The following is a 13,763-nucleotide window of genomic DNA, read 5'->3' on the forward strand; positions in this document are numbered from 1 at the left end:
GTGATGGTTTTGAATAAATACCTAAGTTTACACATTTACCCCGAAAGGGTTAAGCATAGACGTATCAGTGCACTCATGTTTTGTTGAGCTAGTATCCGTTCCATAATGTGATAGGCACAAATTTATGGTCATAAATTTATCATCATATCAGTCACAAAATCTTTATAAAAAAAAGGGGGCCTCTATGGTGCTCACTATGGAATAAATATCTCGTTCGTTTCTATATTCGTGTGTAAAAGAAATCTAGGAATCATTAGGTGGTGTGCTGGGAGAATTATTTTGATAAGTGTTGACTTAATATTATTGCCTATTTCTACCGCCAAAAAGTAATGCACTTGTTACTGTAAGTGTTCTTCGGTTCGACATAGTAACAAACATAGGGTATACGACTACGGGTGCCTTCAAATTAACTGCATTACATATCGATAAAAATTGCCACAATACAAACGACGCTAATGTAAAAGACCTAAGAGCGGAATTGATTTGTCACTTAGTGCCGCGAGGACGCCGCTCTGCCTATTCGAAGGTGCCCCACATCTCATCTTTTAAGACTATTACTATTCACAGCTCTGTGAGTTGTCATATCATATAAAACGTCCTTCTTAATAACTTTACTACGAATACGTAATAACTAATCATAGAGCGAGCTGTATATACCTTTTTAATATTTTATAGTTAGATCTTTTTCTTGTAAGTAGAATCGATCGTAACACGCCCCCATTACGCTGGTTCTAACAATAATTTACCTACTAATGATAGTCGATACGATAATATATTTGGCTCTTAGTTTTATTTTTTTATAACGTGGCGTACTTTGGAAGAGGCCCGTGTATAGCAATGGACTGCAACGGGCTGATGATGAACGTTTGTGACTTTACTTCTAGAATGTCCCGAAAAACGCGACTTGTTAATCGATTTGTAATTAGTTCTGTTTATTGTTCGAGAGACCAATGCGCCAGTCACGTGTTAGTCTCAATCAAACACGGAATTGTGTCGTATTTTTTTACCACACTCTAAACACACTGATGTCGCCAGAGACACCGGGCTTCATAGCTCTCATAAGCATGCCTGTCGATCTTGATAGAAGCGCCAGTGGCGGGTGTGTGGGCGGCACGCACACTTGACGTGGTGTTGACGTCTGCTGGTGGTATGATCGAATATACGACTGGATGGCGACCACTGGGCACAAGGTGTAAAACCTACCATAATGGCGGAAGTGTGTCACGTTTCGTGATCAGCTTGTGTATATCCGATTACAAACGGGCCGGGATAATTGTGTCGAGTGGCAAGGGGTAATTATCTTCCATCCGTAGCCTGGACCCTACTCCATTTACAATCAGATGCGGTTGCGTCATTTTGGGACTCCGTAAAAAGTATAGTCGAATCTAAGGTAATTGTTGACTAAGCGATGTTGTATTCCCTGCAGTCGATCATATCGTCCTGTATAATTGCTTCACGTAAAATAATGTTGCACTCTTGATATTTTTTTAGTAATATATTTTGCTATTACCCTTTGTATCGTATAATCTATACTATTATATAAAGCTGAAGAGTTTGTTTGTTTGTTTGTTTGTTTGTTTGTTTGTTTGTTTGTTTGTTTGTTTGTTTGTTTGTTTGTTTGTTTGTTTGTTTGTTTGTTTGTTTGAACGCGCTAATCTCAGGAACTACCAGTCCAAATTGAAAAATTCTTTTTGCGTTGGATAGCCCTTTGTTCGTGGAGTGCTATAGGCTATATATCATCACGCTATACCCAATAGGAGCGGGACAGTAATGGCTAATCTCAGGAACTACCGGTCCAAACTGAAAAAATCTTTTTGTGTTGGATAGCCCTTTATTCGTGGAGTGCTATAAGCTATATATCATCACGCTATGACCAATAGGAGCGGAGCAGTAATGACTAATCTCAGGAACTAACGGTTCGAACTGAAGAATTCTTTTTGTGTTGGATAGCTCTTTATTAGTGTAGTGCTATAGGCTATATATCATCACGCTATGACCAATAGGAGCGGAGCAGTAATGACTAATCTCAGGAACTACCGGTTCGAACTGAAAAATTCTTTTTGTGTTGGATAGCTCTTTATTAGTGTAGTGCTATAGGCTATATATCATCACGCTATGACCAATCGGAGCGGAGCAGTAATGAAACATGTTGCAAAAACGGGGAAAAATTATTAGTTTTGAGAGCTTCCGTTGCGTGCGATGCGTAAACGATTAAAGTTATGCAACAATGATGTATGACGGGATTGTTCCTCTTAAAAAGTTCTAAAAAATATATTATAAAACAAAGTCCCCCGCTGCATCTGTCTGTCTGAACGTGTTAAACTCAAAAACTACCCAACGTATTAAGATGAAATTTGGTATGGAGACAGTTTGAGAGGCTCCCGGGAAACTACTACTTTTATAACGGAAAACTTTAGCCTGAAAAACTTTATAACGCGGGCGGAGCCGCGGGCAAAAGCTAGTGTTAATATATTAGCTGACATTTATGCGGATTACCTTCAACTTACATGTTTCAACTTCAATGCAAATAAGATTGTTACAAGTTGTCAATTATTATTGTATATAGACTTCGCCGTGTACTAGCTGACTGTTAGGAAATGTTTTGTGAAAACAATCAATCGTTATAACCATTATTATAATGCTTTTTTTATATCCAACTACTATTTGGATACAATTTTAAAATATTATGTGTTTATTAATTAATTTTCGGACCAACATTCATAAGAAAATAAAAATATTTAGGGTTTAATTTATTTAATGCTTGGTGAAAAATAAATGAATATTGATTCACTTAAGGTTATAGCTTAAGGTCCATTTTTCATACATTTTGTTTAAAATTTAATACGACGAAATTTTAAAGGCCGAAATATCCATGCATATTATTTTTACGTTTTTCTTTCAACTGCGAGAACTAATCACTAACTAGACGTGAATTTAAATTATTTACTTGTCAATACTTGTTTAGTTACCCAGATTAAAGGTGAAACAAAATTTATGAAAAATTGGCCTTAAGCTATAACCTTAAATGTAAAATAAATTTTATTGATAAAAATACTTAGATGCAAATTAATTTAATTTAGAATCATGAGACATGAATTCGATATAATCTTTATTTTAATGATTATTTTAATTTTATTATTAATTTATGGCGCATTAGTTAATTATAATTAGTTTAGTTATTTGTGTTTATGAAAATTATTATTTTATTTATTTATCGTCAAGGTTGAATATTTGATGGGTAATTGGTAATTAATAATTAATTAAATATGTTCTTACCACAATTAGAGTAAGTATTTTAACTTAGTCCTACGCAAGTTTAGGCTAGCAAGTTCTCGTAGCAATATATTTCCCAAGAAGTTCTAGATGCTTTCACATACGGCAATATATCACTATACACATGCGACTTGCCGCAAATCGTGTAAGTTTAAAAATTTACAGAATCAATGATTATGGTAAAAATCGCTTGCGGAACATAATTTCTGGAGGTTTTTTTGCTATTCTAAACCATGCTTTTTGGTACAAGTACGAACTTGGAGCATGTCTGTCCGTGCCACATAGTTTAAATGCATTACAAATAAGCTTGATGGAACTTTCAAAGCCAGTATAACTCTAGTAATAATGTATTAGTTTGAAGCAAACCAGCAATAAAATTTTAAACTCATTACTTCTTTTTTTTTGGACGCGTCTACTACCTATAAGCTATTCTTTTTCTTAAGTTAGTGTGACGAAATGATTGACTAGACCAAATTTATATATTTCAAATGTAAGAAGCATACATCACGCCTATATTTCCTACGGAGTAGGCAGAGGTGCGACTATGGCACCCACTTTTCGCCAATGCGTTCCGACCCATGATGTGATAGGAGGCGACCATGTCATGCACAAACTCCAGTCTTCGTGCTGACAATGATCAGAAAATATCATTGCCCGATCCAAGATTTGAACTCGGGTCAATACAATTAAGCCACCGAGGCAGTTTTATTATCTAGAGGTTTAAAGCATATATTATACAATAATCTTGATCAATAGGTCCAAATCGATCGACAGTCTGACTCGATAAAGTGTGAAACGCTCTTTTTATTAATCTATATTTATTTATACAGAATACAATTTTAGACAATTTTCGACTACGTGCAACCAGAGAGAATAATCGAATAGTTGCAGCGTGACTTCTCTTTTGCAGACTGCGTAAGCGAATATTTTAAGAAACGCCCGATGTCATCAGTTAGGGTAACAACTTTTATCGCAAGGTTCATTATTTTACTTTCGTTGTCAATATGGACATATGGATCGAAATTGTAATCATATCTATTATAATACGGCCCGTAAGAGTATTAGTTTCACAAAGTTCCACAAGAAAAATCCGATGTTGATGCCGACAAAGTAAGCACTGACGCGTTAAATTATAAAGAGCTTTATTTTGCAATACGCGTCACAACAATAAATAAAGGTATCATGGTTATTGATGCACGACGTGGAATCCGTATGCCTCCTGAAACGGTCGACTAAAAAAACTATATATTATACAGCCGTATTTGACAGGACTTGATAATAAAGGTGATTAGTAACTGCTGCAGGCCGTTTTTCACAGGTCAGTTTGGAATTTCTTAAGGAAGGTCTGTTTAGCAGTGGACCTTTTGCAGCTGACAACTATGATGAAATTTGGGTTTCCAAAAAGTAGCATCCAAAGTGGAAACGTAAATACGTAAACTGAAAGTTTTAAAGTTACACGTGCCTGTCGTCATGCCATCTGGCTTGCACAATGGAAATACGACATACTATGTCGGTATGTTACGTCGCGTCGCGACTCGCGACTCCTCTGAGTTATTAAATATTTCTCAATAATATTTTTATCTTGACAATAAGTACGATTTAATCGAAGGCAGCGTGTCTGGAAAGGTTCGCAAACCCCGTCTACTGGAAAATATTTTTGATATTAGAAATTTTTACGATTAGTACTTATACTTAAGAATGGAGTGTTCAAAGGTTATTTGTATCTTCGGGTAAGTTTAGCTTTTAAATGACAATTTTAATATATAAGGACGAAGAAATTTTCAGTAACATTTAATTAAAAATTTAACAACAGAACAGCTTTACCACTTACGATTCATACGTAATTACTAATTAATGCACCTTAAACCCGCAGGGATTGGCGTCTGATATCCGTAAACACTCAGGTTCTAAGAAGAGCATTGTTAACTAATCGCCAGAACGGAATTGACAAAGAGACTCCTCGTCCGAAATTGTCAAAGTCGCTTATCAATTGCTTATTGTATGCATCGGAGACTTAACACTCAATAACTTCTTGTGTTTTGTACCATTTTGAACCTTAGAGTCAGAGTACGTAGTACACGAGCCAAAGACTATTTGATAAATATAATTTGTAGTGTTTATGGCAACCAGTTGCTGACATGCAGAGTCGTTTTTTTATTTCATTTTGATTTTTATTTTCTTGTGTATTTGTTTCATAGATTTAAGAAATGTATTATATCATAATTACATTACAAAGCCGTTTGCGAAGAAGTTGTGTGTATATCAGGATAAAAACTTTGTTGTAAATGCATAATTATATCAGCCTAATTACGATGTGATTTTTGGAAGAACTATAAAAAATCTGCCTTTTTAGGAAATCATATCCAATATTTTATACTTTTTACAAATTTTAATTCAATTAATTCAAAAGTACTTATGGTATATTTGCAGTATTTATTGACTTATATTGGCTTGATAAGATCTTCAAATTGAGCAGTGAATAGAGTAACATTGCAACTATAATCTTAGTGCGCGTGACGTGCAATCTTGCGTATATTGAAGGTTGTGTTAATCTATTATTCTCGTAAATTACCCTATTGATTTTAACCATTCATACGTGTTGTTCGGCTGGCTAATAAGCTTTACAATGAAGGTGGTGGTTTGAAGAGATAACCTTGTATTAAACCTTATTTGTTCACAGTTACGGGTGAATTAAAAATATTTCTGTTCTAAATGGATTTTTTTCCGTATAACATAATAGGGAATGATAGATAAGAGAAACGAATGAAAAACATTTTTTCCTTCATGTTGTTATCGCCAAAATATTTTTTCGGTTTTCTAATGATGAGTAAAAATATTGTACAGAAATAGATTTTCTTTGTGTACTTAGTAGGTCGCTTTAGATCCGACTGAAGAGATTAACATCGTTCATTGTATTCGGCTTATAGTTAACAATTCTTGTACCGCCATCTTGTTGACAACTTAGATACTACTCATTGCTAACAGCTGTGTTTAATAAAATATCCCTCATTCGATCTTTAATCGAATTCCGAGAATGAACCAATCAAGATAGTTCATTTGGAAGCATGTCAAAAATACTTTGTTTTGATTGGTTCATTTTTGAGATAGATCGAAAAGCGATTGAAATAGTTTTTTGAAAAAGGCGGTAAACCAGTCATATATACCTATAATTTGTTCATGATATATGAAAATATATCCATACATTGAACAAAGACGCTATAAGTCAAGTTATTTTGTGCTTAGGCAGTGGTGGCTATACAAAACATATTTGTAATAACGTATCGGCGTATTGGGGGGCTGGCCCCACTTTTCACAAGCTCGGCGTATCGTTCGAAAACGTAACCAAATTCCCTTCAACCGGATATCTGCGCTTATTAACTTTGTAGTGGAGGTATTCCTTGAAATAAAGTTAATAGTCATTGGAAATTAACCTTTAAGTCTTTTGACGTAGGTAGTGTTTGGTTTTGTGAAACATTTCCCGGCACCGATATTTAATATTAGAACTGACCTCCGCAAGCCTTATGATTTAATAACGCTTCCTGCAGGAAAAGTAAATATCTGATGCACTGGTTTTGCATTTTGTTATAAAAATTTCATGTTTGGTAATTTTTTTACTTGTTTTTACTGAGGGCAAAGGTGTGTTCAGATGTTAATATCACAGGCTATAAACACTATTACAGCTACTCAGCTGTTGTAGCGTTTAGTAGTGTTTTTGTTATAATGACCTTTTTTTATTGCTTTGAATGACGAGACGAGCTTGCCGTTCGCTTGATGTTATGCGATACGACCGCCCATAAACAGTAGAAACACCATCGAACACCTTGAATTACAACGCATTGTTTGGTATTCTACTGCGCTCGCCATCCTGAGACATGAGATGTTATGTTCTTTTAACCGGAACTCAATCGTGACTACACACTGCTGCTTAGCGGCAGAAATAGACATTGCGGTAGTACCTACCCAGGCGGGCTCTCACATATGAGAGACCTATCACCAGTAAAGACCTATAATTATTATCTCATTCATTACTAATATCACGGGGACGCAATTAAAAGGTGTTTTCATTTAGGTACAAGCCAGTGGTGTTACCTCGCTTGATCCCAATTGCTCCATAAACCTGATTAAAATAATATTTAATAATTAATAATCATCAAAGTTTAGATAAAATGCATATTTTCCTAGCTTGAATCATTAATCTATACTATTATATAAAACTAAAGAGTTTGTTTGAACTCGCTAATTTCAACTGTTGGTTCCAACCTTTTGTCATTGTTCTGAGGTTCCAAATAAAAAAAATATTTTAGTGTTGGCTAGTCAATTCATCGAGGAAGGCTATAGACGCAAATACTTTTTAATAAAATTTAGTTTTGTTTTTTATTTATTTAATTTCCGATCCCTCGATAAAATGTTGTTTTTTTGTACTTACTCGTCACTTGAGAGTTTTCGTCGTATGTGAATAAATATTTCTCTTATAACGCCTTTTTCATTTTTTCTGGTTGAGTACGGACTCATCGTCACCTGGCTATATAACATCACGCTATGACTAATAGGAGCGGAGTATCAATAAAAAATGTAAAATTTCTTTGTTGCGTCTAGTCTAGTCATTTATAAACACCAATGACATTGAAAATCATTGATTAATCATTCTGTGTTCAAATATTTATTCAAATCCGAACTACTGGCCTTGTTGCGACCGCACTAAATTGCAAAACGTGTTTGAACATCAACAACACGGATTTATGAACTTCGCAGCACCTTTTATCAAACAGTCGCATTTAATTAGATAATTAATGTAGAATGGTAATGATGGCTTTAACTCGGTGCATTGTTTGTTAACGCGTGCGATATTTTAACAATGTATAATATTAGTTAGCGGCGATAACCTAGTTGGGTGTAGAACAGACTGCCGAGACGAATGTCCGCAGGTTCAAATTCCAAGGGCACACATCTCTGACTTTTCTAAAAATAATTTGTGTATTCTTTGTGAACTACCGCTTGCTTTAACGGCGAAGGAAAACATTGTGAGAAAATTGCCTAATCCCTCTTAGTAGAAGAGGAAGCTCGTGCCCAGCAGTGGGACAGTATTTACCAACCCTGTATGGGTTGGTATAGTTATATTTTTTTTTTATTATTGAGGCATGATGTTTAAATATGCTAAGGAAATGTACATAGGTATTAAACTAGTTATACGCTATGTGACGACTGTCAATCACGAGCATGGTGAACTGAGACATAAACTCCTTTACGATATTTCTTTCATTGTTGAAACAAACAACCATTTAATATACTTACGACACATCTAATTTAGGTAGAGGCAACCTGGAGTACCTCACTAATCTCCGAAATGAATAGGTCTCTCATTATGTTATGCGTACAAAACAAATTTGTGTAATGTATCTGTCCTTTTGCAGAATGTCGTTGAAATCTTAGATCGTACATCTAAACGGACAGCACGACAGATTTCAAGAGAACAGCAATTAGCAGTCGTCGATCAAGCAGTCAAACTCACTCGCATATGTTACAACGATTGACGATTCTCTGATGGCAACAATCATAGCCTTGATATTTTTCATTTAATGGCTGGTGTTACAGATATGACATAACTATAGCAAGAGGGTCATGATAACTTGATAAAGGCCCGTAATGAAAAGTCGAGTTCTAAGTTAGTCGGTGTCAAATTTTTAAGTCGATTTTTTTTGTTATTACAAGAGTCAACTATAAAGTGATTACAATTTTATCCACGATTCAATTACTAACAAACTAAATAACATAGAAGCGGCGATAGCCTAGTTGGGTGTGGAACGGGCTGCCGAGACGAATATCTGCAAGTTCAAATCCCAAGGACACATACCTCTAGCTTTTTTTAAATTATGTGTGCGTTCTTTGTGAATTATCGCTTGCTTTAACGGTGAAGGAAAACATCATGAGGAAACCCGCACACCTGAAAAGTTCTCCACAGGAATTTTGAGGGTGTGTGAAGTCTATCGATCCGCACTAGGCCAGCGTGGTGGAATAAGGCCTTGTCCCTCTCAGTAGTAAAGGAGGCCCGTGCCCAACAATGGGACAGCATATAATACAGGGCTGATATGATGATATTATGTAATATAATCGCGCTGATCGATAATATATGAGATATTTATAACGGCCAGAGCTCTTATGGAATTTGCAGACGTCAGTGTATCTTATATGGTGGTCGTTTGCATTCCGCATCGAAAGCGATACAAATGCGCAACCGCATCGATACTGTATCAAAACAAATGCACAAAAGAAATCGGTAACAGTAGCAACTATGAAAATATGATCAATCTTGTCTCGACGAAGTTAGCCTTGCAATTGTAGCTTACATTGATTCCTGTATCAAAGTTATCACTGCCGCGCGTGCGTCGCGTTTGTATAGTTAACTGAATGGTGACAGCATTGCCATTGGCGGGAGGTAAAATTATGGACGTGGGCGCAGATTTGCATTGCTAATGCATCGATGAAAACTATAGCCATGGACGGCCTCCTTTAGTTGCATTTTTACCTAAGACCTAATGCCACAACTGAACTGAACGAGAAATTGAGTTAAGGCATGTGCCAAAAAGCAATATTGACTTCCAACACACCTCTTAAGACTCTTGGTTAACTTCAACTAGCGAACTAAATACTGGCATTGTGTATAATATAACCAAAACCCTTCGACGATAAAGAGTTTACGTAGGTTTTAACCTGTTTGTGTAACATTTATAGGCTGATAAAATTAGAATCTAGAGCAGGGCCTTTGCCAAATTAAGCATCTTTTGGTCATGTTCAACTATTGCGGTAAAATAAGAAATAGGCTTTGAATTTGGGTGGGTTCATTTGTATTTTTTCCATTGGTCGGTGGGTAATGAATACATTGCAATAAAAACGGGAAAATCCGCCATTGTACTTCGTGCAATCGATTTAATAGACATCATCAGGCGAGCTCGTCTACGTCGCATAAAAAATCGATTACAATTTGATGTAATTTCAATAAGGTTAACGAACTATTTTTGCGTAATATGTATTATCTCTTTAGCTCTGCAGCTAGTGCGCGCTGTTCGGAAATCCGATATATTTCCCCTGAGAGGTCAAAGAGGATTTGCATACGGTCAATTTGCACCTCCAGAGCGAAGGAAACATGCTAGCGAAGTATGCTTCGTTAACGATATTTTCGCCCTTTACTGCAAGCTTATACAATTAATTAAACACCAATCGGTTGATATGGCCGCAGCCTCGACAAAAGTTAACGATCGTAATCTCCGATGCGAAACTATAGGCTTGATTTAAATATGACAGTTTCGGTACAAAAATATTGTAAATACATACAATACAATATTTTTGTAACGTTTACAATATTGTTAAATAATGTCGACGCTACAACCATTGACTCGGCTATTAGTGAGCGCATGAGTCATGAAGCTCATGTCAGAGGAATTGGGTTGCCATTGCAGTAATGAAAACTAGAGGGCATGGACTTGGACTGAATAAGAATCCAAAAAACATACGTAACCATTATCAATACCCTACAGCTGACTCTTTGTAACATGTCAAGAACATTAAAACTATTAAAACTTGCTGACTCTAATAGTAACGTCAATTGTCGTCATGTTTCCTAATAGGTTATTGTGACCTTCTTTTTCAATGTGGGCGTAGCACAGCACCCTTCGCGTAATGATACGAGTGAAACTAGTTCAAGGGCTGGGGACGAACGCATATGACAGCTATTTTCTGTACGCGTTTCCCGCTGGTAGACCTAATATGAAATTTTGAAAAGCGTGTAAATGATGTCCAGTCAATTTCAAAAACATATTTGCGGATAAAGACCAAAATTGTATAAATAACAATGTAAACGTGGATCGTCATCATGTCAACGGAAACATTGATTTGGGCCAGACCTAAATACATTGTAGGCAAAAGAAATAGAGTATTCATTTTTAAAGATAGGACGGCAAAGGCAGCCGTCTCAAGTCACAACACCTTTAATAAAAGGAAGGTATCGAAAACGTTACCTCACTATTTACTTTTTGTTATTTGATACGCATACATAAAAATGTCAAATCTAAATAGTATTAAGATTACTATTTAAGGCGATACCTCAAGGTCCATTTTCATACATTTTGTTTCACCTTTAATCTGGGTAACTAAACAAGTATTGGCAAGTAAAGAATTTAAATTCACGTCTAGTTAGTGATTAGTTCTCGCAGTTGAAAGAAAAACGTAAAAATAATTAATAATCATGGATATTTCGGCCTTTAAAATTTAATATGACGAAACAAACGTTGCCTCGCTTAGGCGAATTATTTTGAACTTGATAATTGTATTCAAAGTTACCTACTGGCAACAAAATAAATCTAGAGGTAACCTTCATTATTTGATTGTATAGACATTTTTTTGATATATTTCTTTTTATTAAGTACTCGGTTTTTTTCTGTTTTTACTATTTCTTCTTTAACATTTAATTATGATTCTAACCGTCGTGAAAGGTGAAAAAAATATGTAATATATCACTGTATATATAACTGTAACCTAGAAAGTGAAGCAACACAATATTACGGCTTTAAACCCGTTAATCGATATGGCCCACCCCGTTACAATAATATAACAGAACTTAATTCTATCCACTGAATTTAACGATGTCATAATTATGTGACATTGTACGTATTATGGCATACTTTACATTAGTTTTACAAACGATTGAATTTAGAATTTCCAGTCGAGGTAATTGAACGCAGCAATAGTAAAATGGAAATCATGTGTAGTCTTCATGATGTGTACTTTTGTTTCCATTCACACGCTCTCAACTAGCTGAGAAATTCAATTTGTTAAAATTTTCGAAGTTATTAGCCCCATAGTAACAACGCGATGACTATTCCTCAATTGACAAGATAATTTTATCATCTCTTGTCAGTGTCGTCAGACTATTTAGACCCATTTCGCCTCCAGTTTTGCGTTCAGTTTCGGTGCACGGGTTCCCTTTGCTTTGCCTATATAAAAAAAATATATTGGCTTGACCATATTTTTGTACGTTTCCATTTTTTATTAATTTTGGCTATGACTAAATCCTTGTTACGTAATCTATTTGCCTTTACTTTTTTTACATATCTAGCGTGTGCAATTCTGCCTGGAAAGTATTTTGTAACAGGACAGACAGGCAAGTTACATTGATTTGATCTGTCCATAATCCATCATAGCAGAGAGAAAAGCGATGCGTACGGGCATTTGAATTCAGCCGGTTTGGATAAAAAAATCTTTGTCGTTATGGGTTTGAAATCTCAAACAATGGTACAAAAAATGGTATTATTTAAAATTTTATGATAACTATTTCTACTTTATCTGCTACTACTTCTGATCCAACTGATTAATAACTTAGTTACTGCACTGAGAAAGATACATAGCTTATGAAACGTGTCTCGGCAGCTCGAATGCTATTAAGGTCACCAAATCTCTTATCTTCATTACTTAATTTCGTTGTTATTTCAATAACTATGGAAATCTATAATTTTCTAATTAACTGACTTCATTACTGGGCACAAAGCGCTTATAATCTGATTGAAGGAACAGTTAAGTTGCAGAAATTCTTACTCGTTATTATTGAAAGGAGACTCTTACATAATAACTTAAGACTTAGTATAAGTAGGTAATTTTTATAATATATAAATGAATGACCCGATTTTTGTGACTTAGCTGAGGTCCAAGCTCAAGGCAATTTTGCTAAGGATTTTTTTGTATTTTTCATTGTACATTTTTTTATTACCTTAATAGGCAAACGAAAAAGAAGTCCGCCTAATGGAAGGCAGTATCTGTCGCCAATGGACTTTACAATGCCAGAGGCACAACAAGCCGTTGCCTACCTGGAGATGAGTACTTATTGAACCTCGTTTAAAGTAGGACAGTCATAGGACTCGGGGAAAGCGATGGAGAGAGTTCATTCCAAAGTTTGCTCGTGCGCGGTAAACAGGAGCTATGAAATCGCACCGTGCTACTGCGGATAGGATCCACGTACAAAATATATTTGTTTTTTATTGAATTATCTTTAAATATGGGTATAATGTGATTAAATTTTTGAAAATAAAGCATCTATATAAAGACTTTAACATGTTGCAGGTTGTTTTAGGTTGTCGCGAAGCGCGGGGAAATCTTTGATTGGCAACACTGCCGTGCTAAGCGCAAAAGCGGTATGTCAGGGAAACCTTATTTCGAGATAATCGAAGTTTTGTAAATATAGTTGTATAGTTTCGTATGTAAAACTGAGATAGAGAAACTCTTTTAAGGTTTTTTTTACAAATTCTCAATAAGATACCGTTATTTAGGTAAGTTCATTGGATGGGTATTTCTTTAAGCTATCTGATGAGATAAAAATCAAGATATTGTTTGTTTTTTGAGATACCGCTTTTGAGCTTAGCACGGCAAAAAATAGAACAAAATTCACGCGCCGTTTATTGGTTTATAAATCGCGCGATCAACGAAAAATAAATACACGTGATATC

Source organism: Manduca sexta, chromosome 27, assembly GCF_014839805.1.
Source record: "Manduca sexta isolate Smith_Timp_Sample1 chromosome 27, JHU_Msex_v1.0, whole genome shotgun sequence".
Taxonomy (NCBI): Eukaryota; Metazoa; Arthropoda; class Insecta; order Lepidoptera; family Sphingidae; genus Manduca; species Manduca sexta.